Genomic DNA, 8,835 nt, shown 5'->3' on the forward strand with positions numbered 1-8,835 from the left:
TATATACATACATATACATATACATATACATATACATATATATGTATGTAAAATTCATTCTGTCAGGCTCTGCCTTCTAGTTGTGTTTCCATTAACACTGAATGTGATTATCAATAAAGTTGGATTTTATTCTTTCATTTAATTATTGGTTTCATTTGCGTCTCTTTTTATTTCAACTATTTACTTTATTATTAATAAAATAAATTGTTTATGATTATTTCTCACTAACTTATTTCGTTTCTTTTAACTCCCTTCTCTAAATTCCTGAGTTGAATAATCAAGATCATTTGTTTTCAATTTTTAATTATTCTTGATAGATACTTAACTTGGGATTTAAATAATGGAGTATCCTTGAAGACATTTGCTATCTTGGTAATTACATTTGGAATTACAGTATATCCAGGCCCTTTATAGCACTCAATTGTATCTAGTATAAGATCTCGTGATGAATTTAAAGGACTTTGTCAGAATTATACACAAAACCAATGAGTTTGGAATAATAAGATGACAAATTCAGTATATTATCCTCTGGGCATGAAGAGAAGCAGCAATAATCAATTGTAGGCACAATATTTTAAGCATCACTTTTTATGCTATTTTACAGAATATGTCCATTAAAGCCACTGGCTTGCCCTACTTACTAATTGTCTGCCCTCCATGATTTATTTTTTTCCTCTCTCCTTTTTTTTTCTTCTTCTCAGCTCTTACATCATTTAAATACTCAGTGATTAGTGCCATCATCAACTCTTTTTCTTCCAACATGTTGATTTAATTTAGCATGTGCAGTTCACAGCTGCATGGTTATTGATAAAATTTTGAAAAACAAGGACAGGTTTATTTTAGTACTATACAACTGATAGACACTTTACAGTTTTATGTGTTTCCATTGCAAATAAACTGCCAACAATCTTATTTTTCAGTTGCATTCATATTTCTTCTACCCACAGCGTGTTTAACATTCTAAAACTCACCTAAACGGTATCTTCCCCTAAAAGTTTTACTTCTGAAGTTAAAAAATAGCATAGAAAACTCTTCTGGATTATGCACATTATTTAGTGACAACTTATTTTTATCAGATACATGACAGAATAATCTGTTCCCTTTTTATGTGTTATTTGCTTGTATATTAATATTCTATAAGGTATTGCTATCAATACCTTCCCAATTCATGAGTTCTAAAAATTACATAGATATGATTTCATCACTTCGGTAATTTCAAGAAGTAAACAAGGAAAGGTGATATTTATGCTTTATGACTGTATAGAAAACAATGGCTAACTTCCTAGAATAAACAGGTTGGTGAATGAAAATAAAGACTAATTATTCTGATTTCTTGACATCAGAAAGTGCATCATTATTAAAATAAAATGGTTATTCTGCATTGACTTCTTTTCAAAATACATTTTGTGATATTCAAAGCTTGGAGGCAGTTATAGAACGAATTAGAGAAAAAGATCAAGTAAATTGGGAATTCAGAATTTCTCAGCTTTCACTCACATCCACATTTAAATCTCTCTGAATGTTTTTCTTTTACTTCAACAAATGAGAAAGTGTGTCAACCAAGTAATTCATGCATAACATTTTCTGTTGCCTTCACTTATTAATAGAAAACTGCATTTAGATATCACTTAAGTTTTGCTGTGACCAATAATAGAAAATCAATGCAAAAGCATACATAAAATAGAAGAACACCAAAATCAAGATCTTATGTAGATTTCTAAAGTGCATTTATTCTGGGGCGCCTGGGTGGCTCAGTTGGCTGAGCTTCTGACTCTTGGTTTCCGCTAAGGTCATGATCTCACTGTTGGTGACATTGAACGGGGCAACAGATCAGCACAGAGTCTGCTTGGGATTCTTTCTCCTTCTGTCTCTGCCTCTCCCCCGCTCACTTGCATGCATGCGCACACACTGTCTCTCTGTCTCTCTCTCTTGTTCTCTCAAAGTAATAAATAAACTTTAAAAATGAAGTATATTTATTTTGTGTTTTCTTAAGGTTATTAACACCAATTAAGGAAAAACTATAGATAAAAATAGAAATATCACAAAGCAAAAAAGAAAGAACGGAAACCAGCACTACGTTTTCTATATTCTGAGCATATTACCTAAATAATAATAATAAATATTAATTTAATCTTTACCTATTCCTCACAAAAACCAATGCATAGGTACATGCCTATTTTACAAATGATGGTAAAATTAATTAACTAATTAATTTAAATTAATTTCATATAGGTTAAGTGTTGTTCAAGTCACATCATTGCAGGTGATTGAATCAGGATTCAAAACAAGTCTTTCTGTCTCCAGTCCATGATGTGTCCACTGTACAGTAAGGGAAAGGGAAGAAGAGGTATTGGATGGAAAGAAAGACAGATAAAGGGTACAAGTAAAGCACAAACTGCAGTGCCAGCCAATTTTACGTATAATAATTCATTATTTTCAATTTAGTTTTGTGTTGGCACTTCCACTGATTTTCAACAAATTCAAAAACTGAAATTCAAGAATTAATAGTAGTGTCCTGGGTCCAACCGTTGGGACAGGGTGGAGCCAAGGTGCAAAAGCAGATATTTCTGCTCCTGTATCTTGATGTCTTTTTTTCCCCTAAATTCAAGACTCACATACCAATCAAAACTCTATAATGCCTCATGTGGTTCAACACAAATATGTCTTAAACCATCTCCACATCTGAAAACTCTCACCGTCCTCACTGTGTTTTCCCTAGTTTGGCGAATCATATCATTATTTACCCGGTGACACAAAATGTGAGCTGCACATGAATTTCATGCCTATAAGTTATATATATATTTTTTATTTGAGTATAGTTGACACACAATGTTACATTAGTTTCAGGTGTGCAACTTAGTGATGCAACAAGTTTATAAATTATGCTCACCACAAAAGTACCCTATTTTCATAATGTCACCCTGAGAAGATAATATAAAATGTGAATCCAGGCCCCTCTTGAATCCTATAAAATATGTCTTACCTTTCTACAAACAGAGAAAAAAATATTAAGGCGCATAATCACTATACACGAAAGTAATAACACTAATAATATGCTAACACTTATAAATTGTTTGTTGTGTGCCAGATACTGTACTTTAAGAGTTTTATTTCAATAATTTTCATATTACAGTAAAACCTTGGTTTGCAAGCATAATTTGTCCTGGAAACATGCTTCTAATCCAAAGCACTTGTATATCAAAGCAAATTTCCCCATAAGAAGTCATGGAAATGCAGATGATTCCTTTCACAACCCAAAAATATTCTTATAAAAATGATTTCAATGCTGTAATATAATACAAAATAATAAAGGAAATACAAAATATAAAGAAAAGTAAGCAAATTAACCTGCACTTACCTTGGAAAACCTTCATGGCTGGTGTGATGGAGACAAGAGTGAGGAAGATTATTGTGTAGAATGACTTTCACTATCGGTAACAGAATCACTGCTATCTATTGGCTCAATGGAATCTTTTTCCTTTTGTAAGACTTTAACAAGGAACCTATCCAATGACACCTGCTTTTGCCTCTTTTGGAGGATTTTATGTATCTGTGACATTGCATTGACAATAACCCACAATCCCACAGTGAGAGAAGAACTAATTGTGATCACGTGACATTCAGTGTCACATACTACTTGTATTGCAAGACATCGCTCATTTATCAAGTAAAAAGTTGTTTAAAATATTTGCTCATCTTGCAGAACACTCACAGAACAAGTTACTCACAATCCAAAGTTCTACTGTATTACTGTTTTGCAGATAAGGAAACTGAGATAAGATTGAGTTTAAGTAGTTTGCTCAAAGACAAACTTCCTAGGAGGTGAGTGGTCAAGATCAAAATCCAGGCCATTAGCCTCAAAAGCCTATGGTTTAGCCTCTATGCCATACTGATTTAGTGATTCAAAACAGGTTAGGTTGACAAAATGGCCCATTCTAGTTCCGGGAGTATAAGAATGTGGAGTCTATTTCTTTTGAACTTAATATACTGAGTAGAGGACCAGGGAAAAAGTCAATATAACTACAGAGTGAGTGCTTGTGTGGCTTTAGGGAAGCTGCTAAATATTTCCTAGTTAGCAGTGTCATCATATGTAATATGAGAGATTTGGTCCGATAACCTTTATGGTACCTCTGTGTACAAAAATTCTGTATTAAATAAATATATTAAGTCTATTATTTTCTTAAATCAGTCAATACAGGCATACATCAGAGATATTATGAGTTCCATGCCTGCCAGACCACCACCATAAAGCAAAATCACAGTAAGCACCTCAAACGAATGCTTTGGTTTCCTAGGGCATGTGAAACCTATGATTATACTATTAGGTGTGCAATAGCATTAAGTCCAAAAAAACAATGTAAATGCCTTAGTTAAAAAATACTTTATTGCTAAAAAGTGGCAACCGTCATCTGAGCTCAGCGACTTGTAACTTCCGCTGGTGGAGAAGCTTGGCTCCATGGTGATGGCTGCCGACTGATCATGGCAGTGCTTGCTGAAGGATGAGAGACTCATTTTCTTAAAATGAGACAACAATGAAGTTTGCTGCATCGATTGACTCTTTTCTCATGAGTGATTTCTCTACAGCGTGAGATGCTATTTGATGTCATTTTATGCGCAGTAGAACCTCTTTCAAAATTGGAGTCAATCCTCTCGAAACCTGCCACGGCTTTTATCAACTAAGTTTGTGTGATAGTCTAAAGCCTTTGTTGTTGTTTCAACAATCATCACAGCGTCCTCACCAGAAGTGGATTCCATCTCAAGAAACCACTTTCGTTCCTCGTCCATAAGAAACAGCTCCTCATCCGTTCACGTTCTATTATGAGATCGCAGCAAAGCCATCCACCTTCACACACCACTTCTAGCTCTAATTCTCTCGCTGTTTCCACCACATCTGCAGTGACTGCCTCCCCTGAAGTCTGGAAGCCCTCAAAGTCATCCACGAGGGTGGGAATCGACTTTTGCCAAATTCCTGTGACTTCTTCCCATGAATCATCATTGTCCTTAATGGCATCTGGGATGGTGACTCCTCTACAGAAGGTTTCCAATTTACTTTGCTTTGATCCATCAGAGGAATCACTCTCTCTGACACCTAGAGCTTTACAAAATCTATTTCTTAAACAATAAGATTTGAAAGTCAAAATTATTCCTTGACCCATGGGTTGCAGAATGGATATTGTGCTAACAGGCATGAAAATAACATTAATCTCATTGTACATCAATGAGTGCTTGGACCAGGTGTGTTCTCAATGCACAGTGAAAAAGAATCTTTTTTTATGAGCAGAAGGTCTCTTCGATGGGCTTAAAATATTCAGTAAACCATGTTGTAAACAGATGTGCTGCCATCCAGGCTTTGTTGTTTCATTTATAGAGCACAGGCAGAATAGATTGAGCATAGTTTTTAAGAGTCTTGGGATTTTCTGAATGGTCAATGAACATTGGCTTCAACTTAAAGTCACCAGCTGCATTCGCCCTTAACAAAACAGTCAGCCCATCCTTTGAAGTTTGAAGCCAGTCATTGACTTAGCTTATGCTGTGAAAGTCCTAGATGATATCTTCTCCCAGTAGAAGGCTGTTTCATCTGCACTGAAACGTAGCCACCTTCACTAATTGCCTCAGTGAGATCTCCTGGGTAATTTACTACAGCTTGTACATCAGCACTTGCTGCTTCACCTTGTACTTGTACGTTGTGGAGATGGCCTCTTTCCTTAAGCCTCATGAGCCAACCTCTGCCAGCTTCAAACTTTTCTTCTGAAGCTTCCTCATCTCTCTCAGCCTTCACAGAAATAAAGACGGTTAGAATCTTGCCCTGGATTAGGCTTTGGCTTAAGGGAATGTTATGACTGGTTTGATCTTCTGTCCAGACCACTCAAACTTCTCCCTATCAGTAATAAGTGTTTTTCACTTTTTTCATCATTCATGTGTTCACTGGGGTAGCACTTTTAATTTCCTCCAAGAGACTTTCCTTTGTATTCACAAGCTTGGCTGTTTGGCACAAGAGGCCTAGCTTTGGGCCTCAGTTCTCAACATGCCTTCCTCACTAAGCTTCATCATTTCCAGTTTTTGATTTATAGTGAGGGATGTGTGACTCTTCTCTTCACTTGATACTTCGAGGCTGTTCTAAGGTGATAACCTTATTCTGGCCTATTTCCTTATTGTGTCTCAGGTTATAGGGATGCCCAAGGAAAGAGAGATGAAGAAACAGCCGGTCAATGAAGCAGTCAGAACACACACATTTACCAATAAATTTGGCACAAGGCTCCTCTCTTAGTCCGTTCAGTGTGCCATAGCAAATACCACAGACTGGGTAGGTAGCTTATAAACAGCAGAACTTTACTTCTCACAGTTCTGGAAGCTGGAAAGTCCAAGATCAGGGTGACAGCATGGTCTTACAAGAACAGCTTTGCCAGTTATTGTCTAGTCTGTATATTCTTTTTGGGAAAGATTGTTCTGCAAGATGGAAACAGTTGTTTAAGTGTGAAAGCACTCAATGGTCTCCTACCCACCGTTTCCTCCTTTCAGTGACAGCTGGCACTGAGACAAAGTCATAAAAAAATATAAACATGTTTTTATACGAAGTCATGTACAAATTTTGGTCTAAATAATATGAACTTTTAACAACAACACCTCTTCACCTGGTGTAACTTATTAATTGACCTCACGGACATCATCTCAGACATAAGAAAGATAGGTTCTATTTTCCCCAGTCTTTTTTACAAAACGGAAACAAATACGTTGGAAGACCACTATGTACTGGGCATAGTTGCTGTTGAAGAAATAACAAATCAAGTATCAGAGTAGTGACTAGTTTTGAGAGTGAAAGTGCTCAGTTCATGCTGTGCTATCAGTGTGGATAGGGAAGGATGCAGAGTCCACAGGGGAACACATCATTTCTGCATTGTTGATTGTGTTCCTGGGTGTGAGGGAGGTCACTCTTTGTTGAAATTAATGAGGTCACACCCTGAGCTTCCAGAACCTGGCGCACCATCGGTTTGATATCTGGGCAGAGGCTCAGGTAAACCTAACAACATGGGGAGAAGGAAGAATTTTGCTCCTGTCTGTACACATGAAAGGGTGCTCAAAACACTCAGGTTGCAAATGAGTGATCAAATCTGTGAACATTTATTTGGAGATAGAGGAGATTCATTCAAAGTTTCAAAACAGGGGTGCGTGCGTGGCTCACTCAGATATAGCATACGACTCTTGATTTTGGCTCAGTTATGATCCCAGGATCCTGGGATCAAGCCCTGTGTTGGGCTCTGTGCTGAGCACGGAGCCTGTTTAAGATTCTCTCTCTCACTCTCTGCCCCTCTTCCCTGCTTGTGTGCACTCTCTAAGAAAAAAGAGTTTCAAAACAATATATTTTATGTTAATATTTTTATGGATGTAACTATATATATAAATATACATATATTACTAGTGGTAATAATTATGAACTATCATATCCATTTATTAATACCGTTTTACATGCTTACCTACATAAGTTATAAGATAGAAGAGCGGGTTAGCTTTATATATTTGTAAATTTCACTTATAGTTTTAGAAGCATGCTTTATTGTTTTGTGATATTATTCTGGTCCACTCTGTTCCAGACTGGTTTTGGGTTTTTCTCCCACTGTATTTGTTCATGACACATTTGTATATTGCGTTTCTGAAACAGAAATTTGATGACATAATATCATACTTAATTGTTATGGCCATTTGGTTGATACACATTATCATTCATATCATCTTTACCTGGGATTTAAATTTAACAGTTTCAAACTGAAAGTAAGACTCCAATAACTTTTGTGTTTTTTTTTAATAGGGAACATTCTGTACCCTATAGATTACATTTAAATGACACTTTCACAAGTTCACCACCTGACAGTTTCCTACCTCAACACATTTTAAAAATAAAGTGATATCTTCTATAGTAAGCTTTATTTGGAATGTACAGATCCGCAGAATGTTTAAAGGATTTTCTTTTAGTTTTTTTTACCTTAATTTTAACTTCTACATGCATATATATTATGCCTCCTTATAATATGGAATTAGAATAATGTAATCATTCCCAGATATTTAATAGGTTCCATGTGTGAGATACTAAGTAATGTGATTTTCACATATTTAAGCAATAGAAAAAAAATAAGAAGAATTGAACAGTCTTTTAAATTCAGGATATTTATAGCACAAAGGCCTTGCTTGCCTTTTAGGATGATGATTTAGATATTTTTTCTTCTGAATACCTGTTACTAAAATATTTTACCAAATTTGTTCTGGTGAGAAAAATCAAGAAGGAATATGATTATTTTAAGGAATTTGGGAAGAAACAATTCCTATGCCATTTGGTTTAAACTAAGACCTTGAGTAACAATGAGCAATTTTGCACTAAAAAGTATCTAAAAGACCAGTGAGAAGGTTTTCATCAATGTTCATACGTGCCAAATTGGAATTATGCTAGGGATAGTTAAACTACTATTTCCTTTGATCTGCAAACGAGCCCTGAAAGGTAAATAGATTCGCCCATTTTACAGCATGAATCTGAGGCTTAGAGACACTGCACATCTTGTTTAAGGTCAAGTGGTTGTCCAAGTACAGCCGGAACTCCAGCCCAAGTTCTAACAAACCCAGAACATTTTCTACCATGTCATAACCACCTGCTCTTAGGAATTGCTAACATATCCCTGGGTATTAGGACTATTAAGTTAGAGTTGCTTAAAGTATTATACTTTCCAAAATTAAAGGAGAGGATAGAGCTTTCTTTTATTAGAGTATAAATGCAAATGCTTTTCCAAATCATATACCACCAACAGGAAGCCTGCAGGAATTAATAATTGTGCCAGCTATCAATCTTTT

General features: G+C 35.8%; 1 pseudogene; it reads right to left on the reverse strand.

The window, feature by feature from the left end:
* Nucleotides 1–4,508: 4,508 nt before the first annotated feature.
* Nucleotides 4,509–8,625, reverse strand: LOC122477165 (annotated as a pseudogene).
* Nucleotides 8,626–8,835: the final 210 nt, after the last annotated feature.

The sequence above is a fragment of the Prionailurus bengalensis genome, chromosome A1, assembly GCF_016509475.1.
Source record: "Prionailurus bengalensis isolate Pbe53 chromosome A1, Fcat_Pben_1.1_paternal_pri, whole genome shotgun sequence".
NCBI lineage: Eukaryota > Metazoa > Chordata > Mammalia > Carnivora > Felidae > Prionailurus > Prionailurus bengalensis.